General features: G+C 38.7%; 1 protein-coding gene across 5 annotated transcripts in view; it reads right to left on the bottom strand.

The window, feature by feature from the left end:
* The window catches only part of DIO1 (iodothyronine deiodinase 1), a 38981-nt gene that overhangs the window by 17707 nt on the left and 6350 nt on the right, over positions 1-14924 (bottom strand). The gene's annotated exons all lie outside the window — the stretch shown is intronic.

The raw sequence follows: 14924 nt of genomic DNA, 5'->3' as shown, positions 1-14924 counted from the left end.
TTTTAAATCCTCCCTCTGATAAATTTTCAAAAACCAATACTTATAAAGATCACACTTAAAAGGACTCTTTGGTCCTTTAGAAAGGCTTTGTTGTAAGTAACTCCTAACATTAATCGTTCTTTTAATCATGTAAATTGTTCCTTTACTAATGAAAGATGGTTTTCCCACTCACAGCTTCTTACTTGGTGGTTGAATGTTTCTGGAGGCATAGCCTCCCCTAGAGGATTTCGGGCCTGGAAACTCCCAGGCAGAGACAGAGCTGGGTTATCCCCAAGAAAACCTGGACCTGTGTGTGTGTGTGTGTGTGTGTGTGTGTGTGTGTGTGTGTTTGTGTTGTGTGATATAACTACAACACTCTGCACTCAGCAGGGTGGCAGTCCAGAGTGGGGAAAAGACAAGTAAGCAAAAAGTTATCATTTTAGCATATGAAGCACAGAAACAGAAGATGGGTGGGGGCTTGGAAACGTGGTGGAGGGCAGTTAATGCAGTTAATTCTATTTAGAGAGGTCAAGAGGACTTCCCCCAAAGTGATATCTAAGCTACAAACCAGAAAGGCAGAATAGCAAGCAGTAAGCCAGGCAAATGGGGACATTGGTCCTAGTGGACGGAACCACATGTCCAAAGACCTAGAAGCCAGAGAGAGCATGGCCCGCTGGAAAAATTAAAAGAAGAATCATAGAAGCTCAGAGCTGGAAAGTGTTTTAGAAAACATCTAAAACTACTTTCCTTTTAAGCAGGGAAACTGAGGCCTAGAGAGGGGAAGAGACTGAAGGCCAATTCTGCAATTAACTAATGTCCTAAAGAGTTAGTTCACAAAGCTTGAAGTTTACCCCTCCCTGACGCATTTGCATACCTGTGCATTAGGGCAGAGGGAAGAAAGACTTGAAAGCTGACTGTCATAGCCATAAAGGTGTTAACCTTGGCCTCTAGCACACTAACTCTATTTAGAGAAGAAAAAACACCTCCAAAAGCTGTTCTGTTTCTAAGCATCTCACTGTAAATGCCAAGCTGTGTCCCTAAAGTAGAGCACCTGCCTGTTTGAGCAGTAATAACCCCTAATGTGTACATAGCATTTTCCCATACAAAGCATTTCTGTTAAGTATGCTATTTTTTCAAGCAGTTTTAGATTTACAGCAACATTAAGCCAAAAGTATGGGAGTGCCCAACTACCCCTGGTCTCCATACTTGCACAGCCTCCCCTACTATCTGTCTCCCACCAGAGTGGTACATGTGTTACAGTTGATGAGCCTATATTCACAAATCATTATCCCAAAGTCCATAGATTACATTAGACTTCACTCTTGGTATCGTACAATCTATGGGTTTTGACAAATCTATAATGATATGTACCCACCATTAAGGTATCATAAAGAATAGTTTTGATGCCCTTAAATCCTCTGTGCTCCTCCAGTTCATCCCTCCCTCTCCCCTAATCCCTGGCAACCATTAATCTTTTTAGTGTGTCCATAGTTTTACCTTTTCTAGAATGTTATATAGTTGGAGTCTTACAGCATGTAGCCTTTTCAGTTTGACATCTTTCACTTAGTAATATGCATTTAAGAAACCCTCATGTCTTTTCAGGACTTGATAACTCATTGTTTTTTTTAAACATTGGACAATATCCCATTGTCTGGATGTACCACAGTTTATCTGTTCACCTATTAAAGGACATCTTGGTTGCTTTCAGGTCTTGGCAATTACAAATAAAGCTGCTGCTATAGACTGTTTGATTCCTGCCCTACCCCTCCTCCCCCCCATTCATATGTTGAAACCTAATCCCTAAAGTAATGGTATTTGTTTTTTTGTGAGGCCTTGTAAGGTGATTAGGTAATTAGAGTGGAGCCGTAATGAATGGGTTAGAGCTCCTTCACCCCTTCATCCATGTGAGGACACAAGATGACTGACTGGGAACCAGGAAGTGGGCCCTCACTAGATACCAAATCTTCTGGTGCCTTGATCTTGCACTTCCAGCCTCCAAAACTGTGAGAAATAAATTTCTGTTGTGATCCACCCAGTCTATGGTATTCTGTTATAGCAGAATGAATGGATTAAGACAGGTGCCATAAACAACTATACGCAAGTTTCTGTGTGGACGTGTTTTCAACCCATTTGGGTAAATACCAAGAAGCACAAAGGCTGGATCTTATGGTGAAAGTATGATTAATTTTAAGAGAAATTGATAAATTGTCTTCTAAAGTGCATGTGTCGTTTTATATTCCCATCATCAATGAATGAGAGTTACTATTGTTCCATGTCCTCACCAGCATTTGGTGTTGTCTGTGTTCTGAATTTTGGCCATTCTAATAGGTATGTAATAGTTTCTCACTCTTGCTTTAATTTGCAATTCCCTAATGGCATATGATAATGAGCAGCTTTTTATACACTTATTTGCCATCCATATATCTTCTTTGGTGAGGTGTCTGTTCCAATCTTTCATTCATTTTAAAATCAGTTTGTTCATTTTTTACTGCTGAGTTTTAAGAGTTGTTTCTTTTAGATAATATCCTTCATCAGCTATGTCTTTTGTGAATATTTTCTCCCAGCCTGTGTGGTTTGTCGTCTCAGTCTCTTGACCAATGTCTTTTGCAGAAGTTTTTAATTTTCATGAAGTCTAGCCTACCAATTCTTTTTTTCACAGATTGGTGTTGTATCTAAAAAGTCATCACCAAACCCAAAGTCATCTAGGTTTTCTTCTGTGTTATATTCTAGGAGTTTTATAGTTTTGTGTTTTACAGGTAGGTCTAAGTTCCATTTTGAGTTAATTTCTATGAAATGTCTGTGCCTAGATTCTTTTTTTTTTTTTTTTTTTTACATGTGGATGTCCAATTGTTCCAGCACCATTTTCTGAAGACTGTCTTTTGTCCTTTGTATTGTCTTTGTTCCTTTGTCAAAGATCTTTTGATTATATTTGTGTGGGTCTATTTCTGGGCACTCTTTTCTGTTCCATTGATCTTTTTGTCTATTTTCCTGTCCATATCATACTGTCTTGACTACTGTATCTTTATATTAAGTCTTGAAGTTGAGTAGTGTCAGTCCTCCAACTTTGTTCTTCTCTTTCAATAGTGCATTAGCTATTCTGGGTCTTTTGTCTCTCCATATAAACTTTGGAATGAGTTTGTCAATATCCACAAAATAACTTGCTGGGATTTGCTTTAGGATTGTGTTGAATCTATAGATTAAGTTGGGAAAAACTGACATCTTGAAAACATTGAGTCTTCCTGTTCATGAACATGGAATGTCTTTCCATTGTTTAAGTTCTTGTTTGACTTATTTCACCAGAGTTTTCCTTGTCTAGATTTTTTACATATTTGGTTAATTTATATCTAATATTTCATTTTGGGGGGTGCTAATGTAAGTGGTATTATGACTTTAATTTCAGATTCCAATTGTTCATTGCTGTTATATGAAAAAGCAATTAACTTTGGTATATTAACTTTGTATCCTACAACTTTGCTATAAACACTTATTAGTTCTGGGAGGTTTCCTTGCCAATTAATTCAGATTTTCAATATTGTAATCTATGAACAAAAAAAGTTCTATTTCTTCCTTCCCAATCTGTATACCTTTTATTTCCTTTTCTTGTGTCTTATTGCATTCTCTAGGACTTCCAGTATGATGTTGAAAAAGAGTGGTGTTAGAAGGGATATTGGCAGAGGTTATTGGGAGGACAATGACTGCCAGTTGACCCACAAGCTGGGCCTGGGAAATCAGAGGCTCCTTACCACCTCCCCTATCCTTGGAATGTGTGTGTCATTTGCCTTCCCTGTGTTAGAAGCTGCCCAAGGACACGGCCTTGAGATAGTAATGTGCTGTTGAGACTATCTGGATGGTATACATGACGAAACCCAGTTAACACCTCTATATAACTTTTAAGATTCTGGCAGGCAGGTGCAGAGATCTACTTCTCTTGTGGTTGCCCAAGACAAGCCTCATAAGTAAGTTCTCTTGCTTACTGAAACTGCCACCTACCAATCTGGAATAGTCTGCCTCTTTCTTCAGTCTCTCCTTGCCCTCTGTGTAAAGGGGCCAGGTTGTGGACCAACAGGGTACACTCTTGCCTTGTTCCTGATCTTGGTGGGAAAGTATCTAGTTTCTCACCATTATGTATGATGTTAGCTGTAGGTGTTTTGTAGATGTTCTTTATCAAATTGAGAAGTTTCCTCTATTCCCTTTTCTGAGAGTTTTTATCGTTAATGGGTGTTAGATTTTTGTCAAATGCTTTTTCTGCATGTATTTTGCTATAATCGTGTGATTTTTCCTTAATCTGCTGATGTAATGGATCACATTAATTCATTTTTGAATGTTGACCAAGTCTTACATATCTGGAATAAATCTCACTTGGTCATGGTGTGTAATTCTTTTTATACATTGTTGGATTCAACTTGCTAATTTTATTGAGGATTTTTGCATCTCTATTCATAAAAAATGTTGGTCTCTAATTTTCTTTTTTTGTAATGTCTTTGCCTGGTTTGGGTATTAGGGTAGTGTTGGTTTCATAGAATGGATTAGGAATTATTCCCTCTGCTTCTAATTTCTGGATAAGACTGTAGAGAATTGTTATAATTTCTTCCTTCAATGTTTGGTAGAATTCACCAATGAACCAGTGGGTTCATTTGGGTCTGGTGCATTTTCTGTTTTCAAAAGTTATTATTTATTCAATTTCTTTTTTTATTAAAAAAACTTTTTTAACGTTTATTTATTTTTGAGAGAGAGAGACACAGAGCGCAAGTAGGGGAGGGGCAGAGAGAGAGGGAGACACAGAATCCGAAGCAGGCTCCAGGCTCTGAGCTGTCAGCACAGAACCCCACGCAGGGCTTGAACCCACGGACCATGAGATCATGACCTGAGCTGAAGTCGGAAGCTTAGCCAAGTGAGCCACCCAGGTGCCTCTTGATTCAATTTCTTTAATAGATATAGATCTATTCAGATTGTTTATTTCTTCTGGTAGGAGTTTTCACACGTTGTGTCTTTCAAAGAATTAATCCATTTTATTTTGGTTATCACGTGTGGGCATAGAGCTATTTAGAGTATCCCTTTAATATCCCTGGGATCTCTAGTAATGTGCCCTCTTTCATTTCCAATATTAGAATTTTTTCTTAGTTAGCCTGGCTAGAAGTTTATCAATAAACCTCTGGTTTTTGGCTTTCTTGATTTTCTCTATTGAATTCCTGTTTTCAATTTCATTGATTTCTGTTCTAATTTTTATTATTTATTTTCCTCTGCTTACTTTAGAGTTAATTGTCGCTCTCTTTTTCTAGTTTCCTCAAGTAGAAGCTTAGATTATGGACTTTAAATCTTTCTTCTTTTCTAATTTTCTAGGTATTTTTCTCTTATTGATTTCTAGTCTGATTCCAATGTGGCCTGAGAGCATATATAATATAGTTTCTACTCTTTTAAATTTGTTAAGGTATATTTTATAGCCCAAAATGTGGTCTATCTTGGTGAATGTTCCATGTAAGTTTGAGAAAAATGTATATTCCACTGTTGTTGGATGAAGTAGTCTATATATGTTGATTATATCCACTTGACCAATGCTGCTGCTAAGTTCCACTATGTCCTTACTGATTTTCTGTCTGCTAGATCTGTCCATTTCTGATAGAGGGACATTAAAGTCTCCAACTATAATAGTAGATTCCTCTATTTCTTCTTTCAGTTCTATCAGTTTTTGCCTCATGCATTTTAATGCTCTGTTGTTAGGCACATACACATTAAAGATTGTTATGTTTTCTTGGAGAATTGATCCCTCATCATTATGTAATGCTCCTTCTTGGTAATTTTTCTTGCTCTGAAGTTTGCTCTGAAATTAGTGTAGCCATTCCAGCTTTCTTTTGATTAGTGTTAGCATAGTGTATCTTTCCTCATCCCTTTACTTTTTTAAAATAGAGTTATGGGGCGCCTGGGTGGCCAACTTCAGCTCAGGTCATGATCTCTCGGTCAGTGAGTTCGAGCCCCGCGTCGGGCTCTGTGCTGACAGCTCAGAGCCCGGAGCCTGTTTCTGATTCTGTGTCTCCCTCTCTCTCTGCCCCTCCCCCGTTCATGCTCTGTCTCTCTCTGTCTCAAAAATAAATGTTAAAAAAATTAAAAAAAATAGAGTTATTATGTAAACAGTTATTGGAACGATATGATCTATATAATCACTATTCCTATTACTTTTTTATTTTTGATTTTTTTTTGTGGTAAAGTACACAAAACATAAAATTTACCGCCATAAACAGTTTTAAGCATACAATTCAGTGACATTAAGAACATTCACACTATTGTACAACCATCATCATCATCCACCCATATAACTCTTTCCATCTTGCAATTCTGAAACTATATTCATTAAACAATAACTCCCCATTCTCCACATCCCTCAGCCTCAAGCAACCACCATTGGTTTTTTGCCTATGAATCTGACCACTCTCGGTACCTCATATAAATGGAATCATAGAATATTTGTCTTTTTTGTGACCAGCTTATTTCACTTAGCATAATGTTCTCAAGGTTCATCCATGGTGTAGCATATTGAGGAATTTCATTCCTAATTTAAGGCTGATTAATATTCCAATATATGTATTCCACTATATGGATAATATGTATAATATTCCAATGTATGTATGTAACACATTTTGCTTATCCCATCTACTGATGGTCACTTGGGTTCCTTCCATATTTTAGTTATTATTGTGAATAATCGGCTATGAACATGGGTTTTTAAGACCCTGATTTCAATTCTTTTGGGTATATACCCAGAAGTGGAAGTGCTGAATCATATGGTAATTCCATTTTTAATTTCTTTAGGAACTGTTTTCCATAAAGGCTTCATCATTTTACATTCCCACCAACAGTGCACAAGGATTTCAATTTCTCCATATCCTTGCCAACACTAGCTATTTTGTGTTGTGTTTTGTTTTGTTTGTTTTCTTTTTGTTTTTATACTATCCATCCCAATGGGTATGAGATGATGTCAACATTAATATTTAAAATTTTAAGGGTTATGTATTTCTTTCAATTTGTATTACCTATAAAAAGCACACCAAAACTGGGGCACCTGGGTGGCTCAGCTGGTTGGGCATCTGGCTCTTGGTGTCGGCTCAGATCATGATCTCATGGTTTGTGGGTTTGAGCCCTGTACTGGGCTCTGCGCTGATGGCATGGAACCTGCTTGGGATTCTCTCTCTCTCTCTCTCTCTCTCTCTCTCTTTCTCTGCACCCCCTACAAAATAGGTAGATAAACTTAAAAAAAAAAAACCCTATCATTTCATAGTTATTATCACTTAGGGTAAGACCAAAGTAGATAGTATAGTGGTGAGCTACGTCTTCAGAAAAGAGTTAACGTTAAAAAGTCCTTCTGGTGAGATTGGTGCTTTACTGGGGCTTGCGAACTTGGATTTTAGAAGGGTTCCCACCACTGAAAATAGTGGTTCACTGTGAAGGAACTGTTTATGAAAACAGTGTGAACACCTGCTGAACACCTTATGCCGAACACCTGCTTTCCTTCTGGGAATCTGGAATTTAGGTGTGTGCTAGACAGAGGATGCCGATGTGACCAGCTCCCAGTAAAATAAAACCTTAGGTACTGAGTCTCTGATGAGCTTCCTTGGGAGACAATATTTCATACATGTTGTCACAACTTTTTCTCTGGACTGGTTTTCTCTGGACTTTGCCCCTTGTGCCTGTTCCCTTTGCTGATTTTGTTTTATATTTTTTCACTGTGAAAGCATAGCTGTGAGTATGACTATATGCTAAGTTCTCTGCAACCTCCTACAGATCACTGAGACTTGGGGTGGACCTATGATACACCATGTTACACAGGCTGCCCATAAACATTTCAAACCTCCAGCACTTCTGTTATTTTCAGTGATACATTAACCATCACTTCAGAAAGCTGACAACTGTTTCTAATGCAAAGTAGGTATAAACATGTTTCACTGAAATCTAGAAAGGGATTAAATATGTTTTGCCTTTCCTTTCCAATTGCAGATATGTGTTGGGAGTTGGGATTCTTGGTGCTGTAGCACTGAAACCAAACAACAGACTCATTTTATTATTCTAGAAACAAATCCTTATCTTAAATAAAGAGACAATGAGGGGTGCCTGGGTGGCTTAGTCAGTTACGCGTCTGACTTCAGCTCAGGTCATGATTTCATGGTTCATGAATTCGAGCCCCATCTTGGACTCTGTGCTGACAGTTCAGAGCCTGGAGCCTGCTTCGGATTCTGTGTCTCCCTCTCTCTCTGCCCCTCCCCCCTGCTCACACTCTGTCTCTCTCTCTCTCTCTCAAAAATAAATAATAAACATTAAAAAAAAAAGACAACGAGCTTAATATATCTGTGTTACTGATTGATCATGTATTGTTCCATTATTCTCACTAAAAAGTTTTTTATTTTTTTTATTTTTATTTTTATTTTTTTTTTTTTTCAACGTTTATTTATTTTTGGGATAGAGAGAGACAGAGCATGAACGGGGGAGGGGCAGAGAGAGAGGGAGACACAGAATCGGAAACAGGCTCCAGGCTCTGAGCCATCAGCCCAGAGCCCGACGTGGGGCTCGAACTCACGGACCGCGAGATCATGACCTGGCTGAAGTCGGACGCTTAACCGACTGCGCCACCCAGGCGCCCCTAAAAAGTTTTTTAGATATGTATTTGTATAAATATATTATTACTTTTATATTTTATCATTTATTTTCTTAATTTTTAATGACTTTGATTTTCATTGTATTTATTAGTATAGCTACATTCTATTAATGGCAAGAGATAGTGGTTTTCCATTTCATGGAGGTTGATATACAGTTTCTCTCTAAAATAAACATATTTAGGGGCGCCTGGGTGGCTCAGTCAGTTGAACATCCAACTTCGGCTCAGGTCATGATTTCATGGTTTGTGGGTTCGAGCCCCATGTCAGGCTCCATGCCATCACTGGAGCCTGCTTGGGATTCTCTCTCTCCCTCTGCCCCTCCCCTGCTCGCACTCTCTCTCTCCATCTCAAAAAGAAACATAACAAACAAACAAAAAAATTTAAAAATATATATATTTAAGTTTAAAGAGCGGGCTCACAAAACCATTAAAAAAAGAAGGAAAACGAGGATGTGGTAAGTGCACATAGGTGATGGTACACGGGATTTCACTGAATTGTCCTTTACTTTCTGTGCAGGCTTGGAATTTTGAATAATAGAAACACTAGTTAAGAATTGCTAGCAGTATGTCAGCCTTTTGCTCACAAAACAACTAGCTTTTCCATGAAAAAACTATTTAATTTTTTTAAATGTTTATTTATTTATTTTGAAAGAAAGAGAGACAGCATGCAAAAGGGAGAGGACCAGAGAGAGAGAGGGAGACAGAGGATCCAAAACAGGCTCTGTGCTGACAGTGGAGAGCCTGATGCAGGGCTCGAACGCAGGAACCGTGAGATCATGACCTGAGCCAAAGTTGGATGCTTGACCCGCCTAGCCACGCAGGCAACCCCCCAAAAACTATTTTAATGTATTACGTTCACAGGAGATAAAGGAAAACCTCCAAACATTGACATGTAAGTGTACACACGCATAAATAATATCGTTGGGTAAAACCAAAATAGGGAACTGGGCAAAATGGTTTGGGCAAGTGTAAAAGTTAAAGCAGCCTTGAGGGAAAATGGCAACATGAGTTCTGTGAGTGTGCAAGGAAGTCCGGAACATGCTATAGGACAGAGCAGCCTATTCTGAGTTTCCTACATTAGGACAGAGACTCCTGGAAGGCTATGTAAGGGGTCCCGTGTCGGCAGTGACTACTGGCTTCTGGAAGAATCAATATTAACTCTTTTCTGAAAAGATATCCCCTGTATCTTGGTGTCAACAATGACTGTGTGCATTTGAAAAAAGAGCCAAATAGAACCATTAGAAAAGAAAAAATATTTAGACCTGAGGATTTCCATAGATTAGGATAAAACTGATATGAGTATGCAAAGATTACCACCACGAGTAGTACAAAGAAACAAACCGCCATGAGTGAGAGTCAGCAGAAAAACGACATTGTAATCCTTAAGAATTTCAGGTAGTGGGATTATCAAATACAGCCTATTTAAATAATTATAACTATGTGTTAAAAGTTTAATTCATTCATAGGAGCCAGGGAACCCTGACAACAAAGGCCAGCTTCTACCAGCAAACTATTAAGTATTTGCCTTCCTGGATTATTGGAAAAAAAAAAAAAAAAAGCATTCATGGGTCATCCAAAATGATTTTTAAAGAACCAAACAGAACTTTTAGAAAATGAATACAGAATGGCTGGATTAAAAACTCAGTGGGTGGTTTAAATAGCAGATTAAGAACCCCTGAAGAAAGAATTAGCTAGAATGATGTATAAAGAAATTACTTGGGATGCCATGCAAATCAAAGGATTTGAAAAACATGAAAAAATGTTATTTGAAAACATGAAAGAGAAGTTAAAGCAATTCAGAGTAACATTTACAAAAAGTAATCAGTACACTGTTTTAGTGAAGCTATGGAACACACACACACACACACACACACACACACATACACACACACACACACAAAAAACAAGAACAAGGAGAAGATCTTGAAGTAGGCATGGGGGGGACAGGAAATAAGTAAAAGCAAGCAAGCAAAGAAAAAAAAAAGTCAGAGGGAAGAAACAGTCCCCTACAAAGAAATGAGAATCATATTGACAGCAATTTTGAGTCAGCTTTCCTAGAAGCAGAGCCTGAGACAAGATCCTCTGGCACATGATTTACTGACAGGGCTCTCAGGAGAACCTCTAAGGTATAGGAAAGCAGAACAGGGAAAGGGAAGAAGCTAAGTAAAATGTGGTTTCAGATGAGGTCTAGTCTTTCCCTGATCCCATGAGGATGCTCTGGATCATGTATGGCATCACTGAGTTATATCAATTTGAGGCAAAGAGGGGTCAACCATTGGTATACTCCTATCACTCAGTTACTGGCTACACGTATCACCTCCCAGACATTTCCAGACAAAGCAGCATCCTTCTGCTGAAGGGTAATTCTCCAGAGAAAAAGGAAGCTCTGAGCCATGAGTAATCACCACAGAAGTTGGGGAATGGATGCAGCAGGTAGTCATGAAGATTTAGGTGGGGCACCAAGTGCAACAGCAGAGTCCTCAGCAGAAACAATGGAAATCAGAAGGTAGTGGAATAATATCTTCAAAGTATTGAGGGAAAAAATAACTGGCAATCAGGAATTGTGTGCTCAACCCAACTGTCTTTAAAAATTTTTTTTCCCATTTATTTATTTTTTGAGAGACAGAGAGAGCACAAGTTGGGGAGGGGCAGAGAGAGAAGGAGACACAGAATCCGAAGCAGGCTCCAGGCTCTGAGCTGTCAGCACAGAGCCCGATGCGGGGCTCAAACTCACAAACTGTGAGATCATGACCTGAGCTGAAGTCAGACGCTTAACTGACTGGGCCACCCAGGCGCCCCCCAACTGTCTTTTAAGAATGGGGATGAGGGGTGCCTGGGTGGCTCAGTCAATGGAGCGTCTGACTCTTGATTTCAGCTCAGGTCATGATCTCATGGTTTGGCTGGTGAGTTTGAGCCCCGCTTTGGGCTCTATGCCTGCTTGGAATTCTCTCTCTCCCTCAAAATAGATAAATAAAAACTTAAAAAAAAATCTATCAAATATTCCTAAAAAAAAAAAAAAAAGAAAAGAAAAGAAAAGAAAAGAATGGGGATGAAGGAAAGTATTCCTGAATAAACAAAAACTGAGTTTATGATCCTAGACTTCATTAAAATTACTTCTAAAATTTTCAGGAAGAAGGAAAATGCTCTCAGGAGGAATGTCTAAAATGTAAGCAGGCATAGTGGCAATGAAACTGGTAAACATATAGGTAAATCTAAATAAATACGTTCTGAATAGAAAAATAAGAATAGAAATAAAGGGTTGGGCATCATCCCCCCAAAAGTGATTGATTTAGAGGGAAATATTACAGTTCCTAACAGGATGGAGACACCTGGAAACACCCCAGGAACCAAAGTGGTTGGTCAATCTGTCAAATTAATGTGAACACTGTGGGAGCTTCCCGGGCAACAGAGGGTGAGTAGGTCTCGGTGAAGGCACGGGACAGAGCTGACAACACCTAAGACGATGCTTGTGCACTGGGGACTGGAGAGAGGGTGGACTATCATGTTTCCATGTGTCCATTTGCTGTCCCATACATTCCACTGAGAGACCCTTTCACTCCCTCTTATAAAAAAAAACAACTAAACAAAAAAACCAGTAGCCAGCCCATCACTACTGCTGAAACCAGACCAGAGTGGGGCATGGTTAACTGAGATTCAGGCAGACTGGTAAGTCCTAAGTGGTCCCCCTTTTACAATCTCTCTCCATATCTCCAAGGACTGGGTGGTTCTAGATAAAGGTGACAATGAGCAGTGCCAGGACACTGATACAGAGTATGTAACACAGCTGCCCTCTCCACTCTTTGGTAGCTCTCCACACCTTTCTCTCCCAATTCATCACATAGAACACAGAACACAGGTGTTGTTTTGTTTTTGTTTTTTTAGGCTCTTCTCTCAGGTATTCATCACCAGGACAAGGGGCTAAAACCCCTAGAAGAGTAAGAGTTCATTCAGAAAGATAAAACACCATCTTAAAGGAAAAGATTCAATTGAACAACCTACATCAAAGGAGTGGGGGGAGGGTCATCAGTTATTGCAGCGTGACCTGGCCTATCCTGATTCACAGAGGGAAACAAATATAGGGAAAAAGACTTTCGTGAAATCCCAACTAAAAACCACTATAATTAGAGAAATATGTAAGACTTCAGATTGAAAGGAAGATTGAAAAACCACACCTAGGGGTGCCAGGGTGGCTCAGTCAATTGAGCACCCAACTTCGGCTCAGGTCACGATCTCATGGCTCGTGAGTTTGAGCCCCGTATTGAGTTCTGTACGGACAGCTCAGAGCCTGGAGCCTGCTTCGGATTCTGTGTCTCCCCCCTTCCCCAGCTCGTGCTCTGTTTCTGCCTCTCTCTCAAAAATAAGCAAACATTAAACAAACCCAAAAACACACCTAATCATATTATAGTGAAATTTAAGAACATTGGTCACAAAGAGAAATTTCTGTAAGTTTCCAGAGAGAAAAAGTAGATATCACATAATATTGAATGAGAAGAACAAAGTCAGATGACTGATACTACCCAGATTCAAGGATAACTATAAAGCTATAATAGTCAAGACAGTGTGCTATTGGCAAAGAATAGACAAGTATCCATGGAACAGAATAGGGAGCCCAGAAACAGAACCACATAAATATAGTCAAGTAATCTGACATAGGAACAAAGACAAGACAAAGGAGAAAAGACAGTCTCTTCAACAATGGTGCTGGAAGAACCAGACATCCACGTGCAAAAAAATAAAATAAAATAAAATAAAATAAAATAAAATAAAATAAAATAAAATAAAATCTAGGCACTGACTTTACACCTTTCACAGAAATGAACTCAGAGTAGATCACAGACCTAACATAAAACACAAAACTATAAAGCTTCTAGAATATAACAGCAGAAAACCTAGATGACTTTGGGTTTGTTGACGATGTTTTAGATACAACACCAAAGATACAATCAATGAAAGAAAGAATAGGCTGGACTTATTAAAATCAAAACCTTCTGCTCTGTGAAAGACACTGTCAGGAGAATCAGAAGACGAGCTACAGACTGGGAGAAACATTTGCAAAAGACACATTTGATAACAAACTGTTACCAAAATATACAAAGAACTCTTAAAACTCAACAATAAGAAAACAAACGATCCAGTTAAAAAAAAGGGGCAAAAACCTTAACAGACACCTCATCAAAGAAGACATACAGATGACAAATCAGCATATAAAAAGATGATCCACATTGTATGTCATTAGGGAACTGCAAGTTAAAACGATAATGAGATACCACCATCTGCCTATCAGAAAGGCCAACATCTGAAACACCCATACCACCAAATACTGGTGAGGGTGCACAGCAAGAGACTCTCATTCTTTGCTGGTTGGAATGTAGAATGGTACAGCTACTTTTGAAGTCAGTGTAGCAGTTTCTTAAAAAACTAAACATACCCTTACCATACAATCCAGTAATCCTGCTCCTTGATATCTACCCAAAGGAGTTGAAAACCTAAGTCCACACAAAACCCTGCACACAGATATTCATGGCAGTTTTATTCACAACTGCCAAAACTTGGAAGAAACCAAGATTTCCCTCAGTAGGTGAATGGATAAATAAACTGGGATACATCCAGACACTGGAAAATATTATTCAGTGCTAAAAAGGAAGGAGCATGAAAGGACATGGAGGAACCTTAAATGTACAGTATTAAGTGAAAGATGCCAATCTCAGAAGGCTACATATTGTATGATTTGAACCATATGACATTCTGGAAAAGGCAAAACTATGGAGACAGTGAAAATATCAGAGGATTCCAGGGGTTTGGGGTGGGGTGAACAGGAGAAACACAGAGGATTTGGGGGGGGGGGCATTGAAAGTACTCTGTATGATACTGTAATGGTGGATACATGTCATTACACATTTGTCCAAACCCAAAGAATGTACAGCATTAAGAGTGAACCCTAATGTAAACCATGGACTTCAGATGATTATGATGTGTCAGTGTAGGTTTATCAACTATAACAAATGAAACATCTGATGGGAGATATTGATAATGGAGAAAGCTGTGCATATGTGGGACAGGGGTACAGGAAAAATATCTTTCTCTCTCCCTTACAATTTTTCTGGGAACCTAAAACTTCTCTAAAAAAAATACAATACAATGCAATACAATACAATATAATAAGATACAATATAATACCACAACACAACACAACACAATACATGGTCCCACCTAGAAAAATGAGCAGATGATCTACAAAAGGATAAAATGATAAGAACCATTGGAGACAAGTAGAAAAGGGAATAATATTTGTCAAGTGTTGAGG

Source organism: Herpailurus yagouaroundi, unplaced genomic scaffold, assembly GCF_014898765.1.
Source record: "Herpailurus yagouaroundi ecotype Mexico unplaced genomic scaffold, PumYag 77, whole genome shotgun sequence".
Lineage (NCBI taxonomy): Eukaryota > Metazoa > Chordata > Mammalia > Carnivora > Felidae > Herpailurus > Herpailurus yagouaroundi.
This window is presented reverse-complemented; position numbering and strand designations above follow the sequence as displayed.